This window comes from Eptesicus fuscus, chromosome 13 (assembly GCF_027574615.1).
Source record: "Eptesicus fuscus isolate TK198812 chromosome 13, DD_ASM_mEF_20220401, whole genome shotgun sequence".
NCBI lineage: Eukaryota > Metazoa > Chordata > Mammalia > Chiroptera > Vespertilionidae > Eptesicus > Eptesicus fuscus.
Genome location: NC_072485.1, coordinates 2,884,378 through 2,895,611, shown reverse-complemented (window position 1 = coordinate 2,895,611; position 11,234 = coordinate 2,884,378). Strand labels below are relative to the sequence as shown.

General features: G+C 48.4%; 1 protein-coding gene across 1 annotated transcript in view; it reads left to right on the top strand.

Annotated features, from left to right (window-relative positions):
* The first annotated feature begins 1,918 nt into the window (after nt 1-1,918).
* The window catches only part of CEP164 (centrosomal protein 164), an 89,442-nt gene continuing 80,126 nt past the window's right edge, over nt 1,919-11,234 (top strand). Inside the window, exon 1 of the mRNA XM_054725275.1 lies at nt 1,919-2,036. The gene's annotated coding sequence lies outside the window, so the exon portion shown is untranslated. The remainder of the gene's footprint in view (nt 2,037-11,234) is intronic.

Genomic DNA, 11,234 nt, shown 5'->3' with positions numbered 1-11,234 from the left:
TGAGTACAAACCTATAGGGAAACCTGATAAAATGCAAATTGCTTATCTGTGTGAGGCAATCCCATCAATTCCACAATGACCCTTATTTTATTAGTTCTCCCCTTGACAGAGCAAGGGACACATGCTAAGGGACAAAAGTTAAGAGTTTTGGCGGCTATTAAAGTCAACCAAATTGATTGCAAGTTCTTAAACATAGGCACCAAGTCCACAAAAGGTTTTTTGAATCCCTGTTTTGTGCAAGGTTTTTGACGTAAACTGGTGAGCCCTTCGAGTTCCTTCCAGTCGGGTCTCTCCGGCTTCTCTGAGAGACTCTTGAGGAGAGTGGACAGGAAGGGGGAGGAAGATTTGTCACGTGCAGGCAGAATACAGGAAGCACAGGCAGCACTGCCGCAGCAAGGTTTAAAGTTAAACACGAGGACTACGTTCTGGGAATCTGGTTGGGGATCAACAGGAACAGCAACCTGGTTTCCTCGTTCTGCAATCAGCCCTGAGTGGCGTGGGACTAGTTTCGGGGGTTTGGAGAGCCAGACGCCTCTCCACAATGGACCTTATCAGGAGCTCCTCCAGGGGTGCCATTCTCCTTTTCAACCATAAAGTAACCGTGGGGAACTGTATGTAACCCACGCCACCATTTTTTACAGTTTCCATAAAAGCTGACTAATATGTAGCTCGTAGAGAAACGGCCTGCTTGTGTAAGAATCCTAGGCACTAACTTCAGAAGGTGCAGACTCTGGTCTTCAGTTATCCCAGTTCTGGGAGACTGGCTGACCTTCAACCATAGAATGTGGATGATACAGAACCAGAATGGTGAAGAACCAGGAGGACGCACATCAGACCATCACTTGACCAGTTTCGAGATCCTTATCAGAATGGACTGTGCTGGCCTGCACGCAGAGGACTTTCCAACCCCCTCCCCTGATCTCTTTGTTCTGCATTGCCTTCCTCCTTAGAAAAACCTCTGCCTGCACTAAGATGCAGAGATGGGCTTTGGGGCAAGAGTCCCCCAGCACTCAGACCTCTTGCCGTTTCACCAGCATCTGTCTCAGGAGTTTGGTTTTCATGGTGCGGGCAGCAGAACCTCGATTCCGGTTATAGTAACATCTCTTAACTTTCCTGTTCCCCAGTTTTCGAATTGATAATGGCGAGAGTTGTCTTTGCCACTCTGAACCTTCTCTAGGAGGTTGAGAACATATGAGAGAAAGATTTTTGTTCTCTGTGTAAGCAAAACTAAAGCTCTTTGGAGTTATATTAGTAGCAACCCTTCTGCCAAATAGGGGGTGCGGAGGGGTTATACATTGTGTCACTCTTTTTCCTCTTAAACAGTCTCTTCAAAATAGTTAGGACAGATATTACCCCACTTTGCAGATATGCAGACTGAGCCCATGCTCTGATGAAAAGATGAACAGTAGAAACTAGTCTCTTAACTCCATGTCAGGTGCTCATTGATTTAATCAGAGCACAAGGCAGCCATTCTTTTTTGGGGGGGGGGGGCGGGGAAGGGGGTTTGAGTGTTCTATTACCTTATATTCACATTTCTGTTGTTTATTAAAGGCTGATGGGTTGATTATTTATGATCAGTGCATTGTTCACCTGATATTAATCACACTACTAAAAAGTGATGAGGAATAAATTAGTTAATTCATGTTACTATAAATGCAGTGAATGCACCTTTCCTGACTGGGAAGGAATTCCCCTCATATCTAAATTCAGAGCTTTCTTTGAGCCTCTTGCGGAGCCACAGGGACTATCTTGGACTACATCTCCCATTGTGCAATGGGAAAGGTGCAGCACCCTTCCGTGATCCGACAGGACGCCTAACCAATCCAGTGTCAGAGCTCTCATTCTGCGACCTATTGACTCCGGGTAGAGGCGGGACTCTCAGTTCCGACGTTGATACCCTTCCCGGAAGTGGCTGTGGGCCGCTGCAGGGCAACACCCCGGCGTCCCTGGAAGCGGGGAGCGGGGGAGCCGGGGTGGTGCTGGGAAGTTGTGCCGAGCCGGGATCCCTCGCCCGGAGCCTCTGGCGTGGGGCACAGGTGAGGACGTCCTCGTAGGTGGGCTCGGGGGACCGGGAAAGGAGGGAGCGGGAGAGTCGAGGCACCCTCGGGTGCCAACGAGCGGGTGTGCACGAGCGTGGGCGGGCACTGCAGGAAGAAGCGAGAAAGGCAGGCGGGCCGAGTGCATCTGCCGGGACCCCCGGAGCGGCGAGGGCCGGGCCGGGCGGGGCTGCGGTGGCCGGGCGCGGGCGGCGAGAGCTGGCGGCGCTCGTAGACCTGCCCTGCTCGGTGTGAAGGCCGCCTGCGAGCCTGGCGTGGATGCCTCTCTTGTGGGAACGCTTCCTCGGGGGCCGACTCTAGGGTTAGCCAGACCCCTTCCCGCTTTGCGGCAGCTGGGAAGTTAGAAAGTTTTTGGTTTTAACTTTCCTTGCATTGATTTGAAAACATCTACCTTTTACTGTCCTCGCTTGGCTACCAAGATTCCTCTCTCCTAATTTTTTTTCTTTAATCCTCATCCAAGGATATGTTTTTATGGATTTGAGAGAGAGAGAGAGAGAGAGAGAGAGAGAGAGAGAGAGAGAGAGACATAAGTTGGTTGCCTCCCAGGATTGAACCTGCAACCCAGGTCTGTGCCCTGACTGGGAATGGACCCTGCAACTGAACCGGCAACCTTTCCTGGGGGCTCCAGTCGACTGAGCCACCCCCCAGGGCTCTCCTGGCTTTTCTAACAGCCTTCCTCAGTTGCCTTTGCAGCCCTTCCATTCTACTCACCACAGCCAGCTCTGGGTGACTTCACCCAGAGGTTCGGTTACCACCTATGTAATGGTGATTCCCACTAACTATGCCTCCAACCAGGCCTCTTTCCTGAGCTCAGATCTGTTTAGATCTGCTTACTGGTCATCCCCAACTGCACCTTCCCAGCCTTCCTGGTCCCCAGATCTGTTCCTCCTCTTGTTCTTCCTGTCTCAGTGGAGGACTTCACCATTCACAGCCAAGTTGCACCTGGAACTCCTCCAGTACTTGCAGCAAACGTTTGCTGGGAATTTCCTCTCTTGTAGGTGGCATGCTAGGTGCGCTGTTGGCAAGGTGTGGAAATGAAAAGATATCCCTGAACAGGATACTGGCTTAAGTGCTCTGGCTTCCCACCTCTCTCTCCCTCCTTCGGTGAAGACATCAAGTCAATTTATTCTCCATGGAATCCGGCCCTTCCTTCCCATTCTCACAGCCACTACTTTACTTCGTAACTTCTTGCCTGTGCTTTCAGGGTAACTGCTTCCGTGGTCCCTCGGCCTCTGTTCTTGCCCTCCTCGAATTAGTGCTTCCACAGCTGTCCTGATGACGTGAATCCCATGACGACTCCTCCTCAGGCACCGGACGCAGTCCTTTACCGGTGCTCCTTCCTTCCGCCGTCCCTTGCACTCTGGTCACGTCAGAGTGGTTCGGGCTCAGGCTTTGGAATCGCATGCACGTGGGTGTGCACAGGTTTTGCTGTGCCATTGACTAGCTTGCACCTTTGGACAAATTGTGTTTTATTTAAACCAGTGGTTCCCGACCTGTTTTTGGCCACGCCCCACCTAAGCATCTCTAAAATCCTGATGCCCCCACCCCCATGACATAGAATTCTTATTATTCAAAAAGTGAGCTCCTGTTCACATGGAGGAAGCCTAGAAGGCCATTAACTTGGTCTAAGCAGGCTTCCAAAGAACATGGCATCCATGAAAGGGAAAAATAAAAGAACGAAAGGACAGGTGAAGTACTGAGGGAGAAAGCACTAACAAATTGTTAAGAAAATAATAGTATGAAGTGACATGAAAAAATAACAAAGTTTCAAAACAGAGAACTGAAATGCATAAATATGTCACAATGTATATTAATAGACTGTATATGAGGCCCCTAGAACCATAAGAAATGGAAAAAATTCACTGTTAATAACTCGTTCTCGAATTTCCCCCCTTAAAAATAAAATTGCCCCCCTATGGGGCGTGTGCCCATTGGGAACCACTGATTTAAACCTTGCTGAGACTCAGTTTCCTTATTTGAAAAATGACCATAATCTCTTCCTAGCTGAGAGGATAAGGTGAGATGATGTGTGTAAAACATTAGTGCAGTTCTTGGGATGTAGGCAGTGTTCAGTGATTATAAACTTTCGTTGTCACAATGAATTCTCTGCACCCCGTATTCTTTCCTGCCCAGCCTTTGTGCACGCTGCTGCTTCTGCCATACATCCCCCTACTCCCTCTCCAAAGTACGCTTAGTTGCCCTTTTGTGCCCCATTGTCTTTTGTTACTTCCCTTAATGTGCTTAACATTTTATATGATCACTAGAGGCCCGGTGCACGAATTCGTGCACGGGTGGGGTCCATCGGCCTATTCGGCGATCATTGGGGCCGTCTCATCCAGTGCAGGGGGAGGGACCATGGGAGGTTAGCTGGACGCCCTGATCAGGCCGATTGGGGCTGGCTGGCTGGGGGAAGGGGCCACGTGAGGTTGGCCGGCCGAGGGAGGTTGGCTGTGGGAGCGCACTGACCACTAGGGGGCAGCTCCTGCGTTGAGCGTCTGCCCCCTGGTGGTCAGTGCACGTCATAGTGACCGGTCGACCAGTCGTTCGGTTGACCAGTCGTAACGGTCGCTTAGACTTTTATATATATAGATGTCTGTACGTGTTTGGCTTCCCAACTAAGCTGAGCTGGAGTTCAAGCCCATTTTTAACCCGGTTTGTAGCCCTAACAGTGAGCACAGTGCTTGACCCAGGCTAGGTGTTTAGTAGCTGGTTATTGAATGCTGAATGGTCTTTTTTTGTTGTTAATCCTCACCTGAGGATACTTTCCATTGATTTTTAGGGAGAGTGTAAGAGAGAGGGAGAGACAGAGAGAAACATCGATGTGAGAGAAACACATCGATTGCTTGCCTCTTGCATGCACCCCGACCAGGGCCCAGGCCGGGGAGGAGCCTGCAACCAAGGTACGTGCCCTTGACTGGAATCAAACCCGGGACCCTTTGGTCCACAGGCCGACGCTCTATCCACTGAGCCAAACCGGCTAGGGCTAAATGGTCTTAATTAATACTCCCTCGTACTGGGTTTGTCTTCTGGAACAATGTAAAATTAGGCCTTTAAGAATGTGAATTGTACAGAATAGATCCAGAGACATGGAAGCATGTAGTGGACTAACGAATCTCAGAAGGAAGGGGAAGGGCAGGAAGAGATTAACCAAAGATCATATATGCATAACACATAGACACAGACATTAGTGCTGTGAAGGCCTGGGGTGGGGACGAGAGTGGGGAGGAGGGGTCAATGGGGGGAAAAGAGGGATATTTGTAATACTTTCAACAATAAAAAAAATTTTAAAGAAGTGAATTGTAATTACAACGACTGACAATTACTGAGATCTTAATATATTTTAAGTATTTTACATCTACTGAATCATATCTCTCACAACCCTTTGAGATAGATATTGTTATTATCCCCATTTTACAGATGAGGAAACTGAGGCAACTTGCCCTGCTGGTCAGTGGTAGAGCTGAGATTAAATCCAAGAATGTTCTAAGACCTGTGCTCATTGCCACTACATAATCAATTCTATGTCTTCTGCCTTCTCCCCAAAGTCTTCTCCAGTAATTTATTCTCCCCTATAGTGAACTTTCTTTAAAATTGTTCAAGCAGATCAGAAGGAATAAATATGCAGGGAACTGTAATCGTGTGTGTGCGTAGGCATGTGCGTGTGCATGTTTTGTTAGTGTTCAGATGTACAAACTGTTGGCCATGCTGACAAATCAGCAACATTAGGAAGGTAACCGATGCCCAGGGAAATGAGAGGAAACTTCTTAGGATCTGATTTTTGGCTTAATATGGGCAAGACCTTTTCATAGTTAATCCTATATAATAAAAGGATAATATGCAAATTGTCCCTTCAACTGGGAGTTCGACCAGGCGGTGGGGTGGCCGGCCAACCACACAGCCCCTCTCTTGGTTGGCCCAGTCTGATTGGCCCTGATCGGGGCAGGCTGGCCAGACCCCACCTGTGCATGAATTCGTGCACCGGGCCTCTAGTCCTATATACTATAATAAAAGCCTAATATGCTAAGTGTCCGACTGTTTGTTCGACTGTTTGACCAGTTGCTATGACATACACTGACCACCAGGGGGGCAGATGCTTCAACCAGTAGGTTAGCTTGCTGCTGGGGTCCGGCCAATCAGGACTGGGCGAGACGGGCTGGATTCGCCCTGCAGTCCTCCCACGGTCCCTCCCTGGCCCTGATCGTGCACCAGTGGGGTCCCTTGGCCTGGCTTGCGCCCTCTCGCAATCCGGGACCCCTCAGGGGATGTTGGACTGCCAGTTTCGGCCCAATCCCCACAGGCCAGGCTGAGGGATCCCACCAGTGCGTGAATCTGTACACTGGGGCCTCTAATCTATATATATATAAAAGCCTAAGTGACTGTTCGACCATTTGACTGGTAGCTATAGTACACACTGACCACCAGGGGGCAAATGCTCAATGCACAGGCATGGAAACATGGAACAGACTGATGGATTTCAGAGGGAAGGAGGTGGGGGGAGGGCGGGAAGAGATTAACCAAAGATCTTATATGCATACTAGAGGTCTTGTGCACAGATTCATGCACTGGTGGGGTCCCTCGGCCTGGCCTGCAGGGATTGGGCTGAAATGGCAGTCTGACATCTCCCGAGGGGTCCTGGATTGCGAGAGGGCGCAGGCCAGGCCGAGGGATCCCTCTGGTGCATGGTTCGTCTAGTACCTCTATAACTATGGAATTGGCAGTAACATCAGTAAAACTGCTCAGGTGTTGTGTACCAGGGACTATGCTAGGTATTTTATAAGAAGTATCTCATTTCATCCTCAAACAACCTTTTGATGTAGATTATCATGAGTGTTTCCATTATACACATGAGGTGAAGGGCCTTGCCTCATTTGCCTACGGTCATATAGCTGGTAAGGGAGAGAGCTGGGATTTGAATTCAGGTGTTTCTGGCCCCGAAGCTGGTCCTTGGACCACTATGCTGTCTGTCACAGAATAGAGAGGACGATTTTGGCATGGGAGGGATAGTTAGACCAAAGGTCTTACAGGTTTTCTGATTCTGAGATTCCTTGGTTCTGTGTTAGTGGTTTATAGCAGACAGAGCTTCTACAGTTTATATACCGTATTTTGGGCTTGGTCAGAAAATGCAGAGGAAGGAGGAGGCCTGGCTCTCATAAGTTTGTGGTTAACAGGGAGGGGAACATATTCCCATGAAAAAAGTAATATTAGGAGTAATATGCCTATGAACACATGAAAACTGTGTCCTACTGCTGAGGAGGTTATGCGTTCATGGGAGTGGCTGAGGTTAGCCAGGGAGGGCTGCCTGGAGGAGGTATATGAGCCACTTTTTTTTCTCTAGATTCTAGGATTGGCAGGAGATGGATAAGTGCAATTGGATGACCCCTTTCCTACAATTGTTATGGCTCATTGAGGGTGTCGGGTCTGGTGGCAAGTAGAACTCATCACATTTCATCTGTTGGTAAGTGCTACGTAGAGGACATCATTGATGGTCCTGAAGTCATGTGGCTACTACGATTGGCAGTCTCAGCTTGGAAGGGAATGTTAGGACCCGTGCCATGTACTTGGAGTAGCAGATCTCGGGCTGCTATCTTGGACATCTCATCTTCCCGGTTACCCCTGTAGTCCAGGTTATCGCGACCTCTCACCTATACTAGCTCATGGTTTCTTTTCTTTTCTTCTTCTTTTTTTAAAAATAAATCTTTATTGTTCAGATTATTACAGTTGTTCCTCTCCCCCCCCCCCCCATAGCTCCCCTCCATCCGGTTCCCACCCCACCCTCTGCCCTTACCCCCACCCCCCACTGTCCTCATCCATAGGTGTACGATTTTTGTCCAGTCTCTTCCCACACCCTCCACACCCCTTCCCCCCGAGAATTGCCAGTCCACTCCCTTTCTATGCCCCTGATTCTATTATATTCACCAGTTTATTCTGTTCATCAGATTTTTTATTCACTAGATTTTTAGATTCACTTGTTGATAGATAGTATTTGTTGTTCATAATTTTTATCTTTACCTTTTTCTTCTTCTTCCTCTTCTTAAAGGATATCTTTCAGCATTTCATATAATACTGGTTTGGCAGTGATGAACTCCTTTAGCTTTTTCTTATCTGTGAAGCTCTTTATCTGCCCTTCAATTCTGAATGATAGCTTTGCTGGGTAGAGTAATCTTGGTTGTAGGTTCTTGCTATTCATCACTTTGAATATTTCTTGTTACTCCCGTCTGGCCTGCATAGTTTCTGTTGAGAAATCAGCTGACAATCGTATGGGTGCTCCCTTGTAGGTAACTAACTGTTTTTCTCTTGCTGCTTTTAATATTCTCTCTTTGTCTTTTGCTCTTGGCATTTTAATTATGATGTGTCTTGGTGTGGTCCTCTTTGGATTCCTTTTGTTTGGGGTTCTGTGTGCTTCCTGGACTTGTAAGTCTATTTCTTTCACCAGGCGGGGGAAGTTTTCTGTTATTATTTCTTCAAATAGGTTTTCAGTATCTTGCTCTCTCTCTTCTTCTGGCACCCCCATAATTTGGATGTTGGTACGCTTGAAGTTGTCCCAGAGGCTCCTTACACTATCTTCATATTTTTGGATTCTTTCTTCTTTTCTGGTGGGGTGTTTTTTGCTTCTTTGTATTTCAAATCTTTGACTTGATTCTTGCGATCCTCTAGTTTGCTATTGGATCTCTGTATATTATTTTTTATTTCAGTCAGTGTATGCTTAATTTCTAGTTGGTCCTTTTTCACATCCTCCAGGGTATTGCTAAATTTATTGGCCTTTTCTAGAAAATTCTTGAAAAACCTTATAACTGGTTTTGAACTCTATATGCAGTCGTTTGCTTTCTTCCATTTCTTTCATTTGTGTCCTGTTTCTTTGTCTCTGCATTTTGGCTGCTTCCCTGAGTTGATAGAGTGACTTTTTGTGGTAGGTGTCCTATAGGGCCCAATGGCTCAGCCTCCCCAGTCACCTGAGGTGGACACTCTTGGTGCACCCCTTTGTGGGCTGTGTGCACAGTCTTGTTGTAGTTAAGCCTTGATTGTTGTTGGTATCACTGGGAGGAATTGACCTCCAGGCCAATTGGCTGTGAGGATCAGCTGTGTCTATGCTGGGAGAACTTCTGTGCTGGAGACACCCTTATGAGACAAGACTTGCTTCAGTGGGGCTTTGGTGCTCACTGAGTCTGCCCCCTGAGTGTGTCCCTTATAGATCTGAGGAGTTGTAATCTGGATGGTCCCCCTCTGACCCTTGGGTACACTGGCTCTTGGATCTCCAAGGAGGTGCTAATTTAGTCTCTGCCTGAGGCCACCCAGCAGGAGCTACGGAGAGATCTGCAGATTCCTCTCTTTGTTTGGGGTTTGGAGGTGCCCAGATGAGGCCCAGCTGTGAAGCAGTGCAAGCTGCTGTAGGGCCTTAGGCCTTCTTTTGGATGTTCTGGGTCTCTCTGACTCAGCTGTAGGTAAGTTTAAAATTCAAAGGACCAGGCCATTCATATGCAAAAGCCTTTGTGCACAGCTTGGATGGGGCGGGATCACAGGGTGGGGCAAACAGTGATGGCTTCCCATCAGCCCTGCCCTAAGAGGCCCCTGGGTCTCAGTGTCCCGCGGTAATCGCTCCAAGCACCTCTGAGAGAAAGCCGCCCTCGAGTTCCACCCGATGCCAGACAGTCCAGTTTCTCCCTGTATGAGTCTGGGTCCCCAGAGTTTCGCCTGGAACTGGAGTTCAGAGCAGTTGGGAGCTTTTGTCTCCCTCCTGATTGAGAAAGCCAGCCGCATACTCAGTTGCCAGCTCTCTCTGCGCGTGTACCTCCGTACCTCTGCCTTCCACAGCTCCTGTAAGTCTCAGTGTGCTTTTCTCTTTCCTTCTAGTTGTAGAATTTCCACTCAGCCAGCCTTCCTGTGGTTCTGGATGCTGTCCGTTTTGTCTTTTAGTTGTAGTTTTGAAGTGGTTGTGCGAGGCAGTTTAGGTGTTTACCTGTGCCGCCATCTTGGTTTCTCCTCCTCTCGGTTTCTTATTAATCTCTCTGCAGCCCCTTGGATTTTCTCCCTTCTAATCTGGCCTCCATTCCAGTCTGCATTCCCAGTGGCTGCCAGAGTGACCTTTTCAGAAGGCATATCTAAAAAAAGCATGTTTCCTGGCTTTCTTATTATGAAGGCCCACTTTTCGGCATGGCGTGGCTTCCACCCAAGTCCCCAGCAGCATCTGCAGCCATGCTGCTGCTTGCTTGGTGTGATTTCCTGTCGCTGGGCCTTTGCACGTGCTGCTGGTTCTGTTGGAACACCTTTTCCATTCTCTGTCCAGTGAATACGTACCTGTCCTTCAGTCCTCAGCACAGGCTTTAAGTCAGGTTCATTTCCTCCAAAGCTCTGACCTCGTTTATAATTGTACATTTATCTGTGACTTTGGGATGTTTGTCACCCTCCTTGAGGCCATAGCCCAGGGGAGTAGCTGCTGAATGGCTTTTATCACAGCCATAATAAACACAGCTCCCTGCACAGTGCTCGAATGAGTAAATGATCTCTGGTAGCCATTAAATAAATATGGTTTCTCTTCCCACCACCTTCCTCAATTCGATAGTTCCTGCTCTTTTGGCTCTGTCTCTGCCCACTCTTTTCTGGACCTAGGCAAGGTGAGGAAAGACGGTAAAAAATAACCCACACTTTAAAAAAATTTTTTTCTGGCAGGTTTGTTTGACAGTTATGTGATCCATGAATTCAGATTTCCAGGACCTTTCTGACCTTTAAATAGTTTAACGTGGATAACTATGTATATAGCTAATTAGGCACTTGGCTGCGAGGACAGAGATTTTACCTGCCCGTGCTTTCTAGAGATGGGATGTGTCTAGGGGCGGGTAACATTTCTCAGATGCAGAGTTTCTCTGAGTAGCTGACACAAGGCCTGTATAGATCACCGCCTGTTGGAGTGACTAATTCTCAGCCTGCTGTTCAGGCCGCCCTTGGTTCCTCCCTCCTCAGAGATCTTCCCTTCCCCTCTCCTCGCAGCTCCGAGGATTAGACTCCTTTAACCCCAGACCATGGCCATGTGCGCTGCTCTTGGTCTTTCTGGCTCTGCCTTTGCAGAGTCTGCGTGTGTAGAGTCTGAGCCCTAGGTCCACAAGGCGTCCTTGGGCTCCTGTGGCAGAGGCCAGTGCCCGGGGGCCCAGGCCTGCAGGGGAGAAGGTGCTGCTTTCACCATTC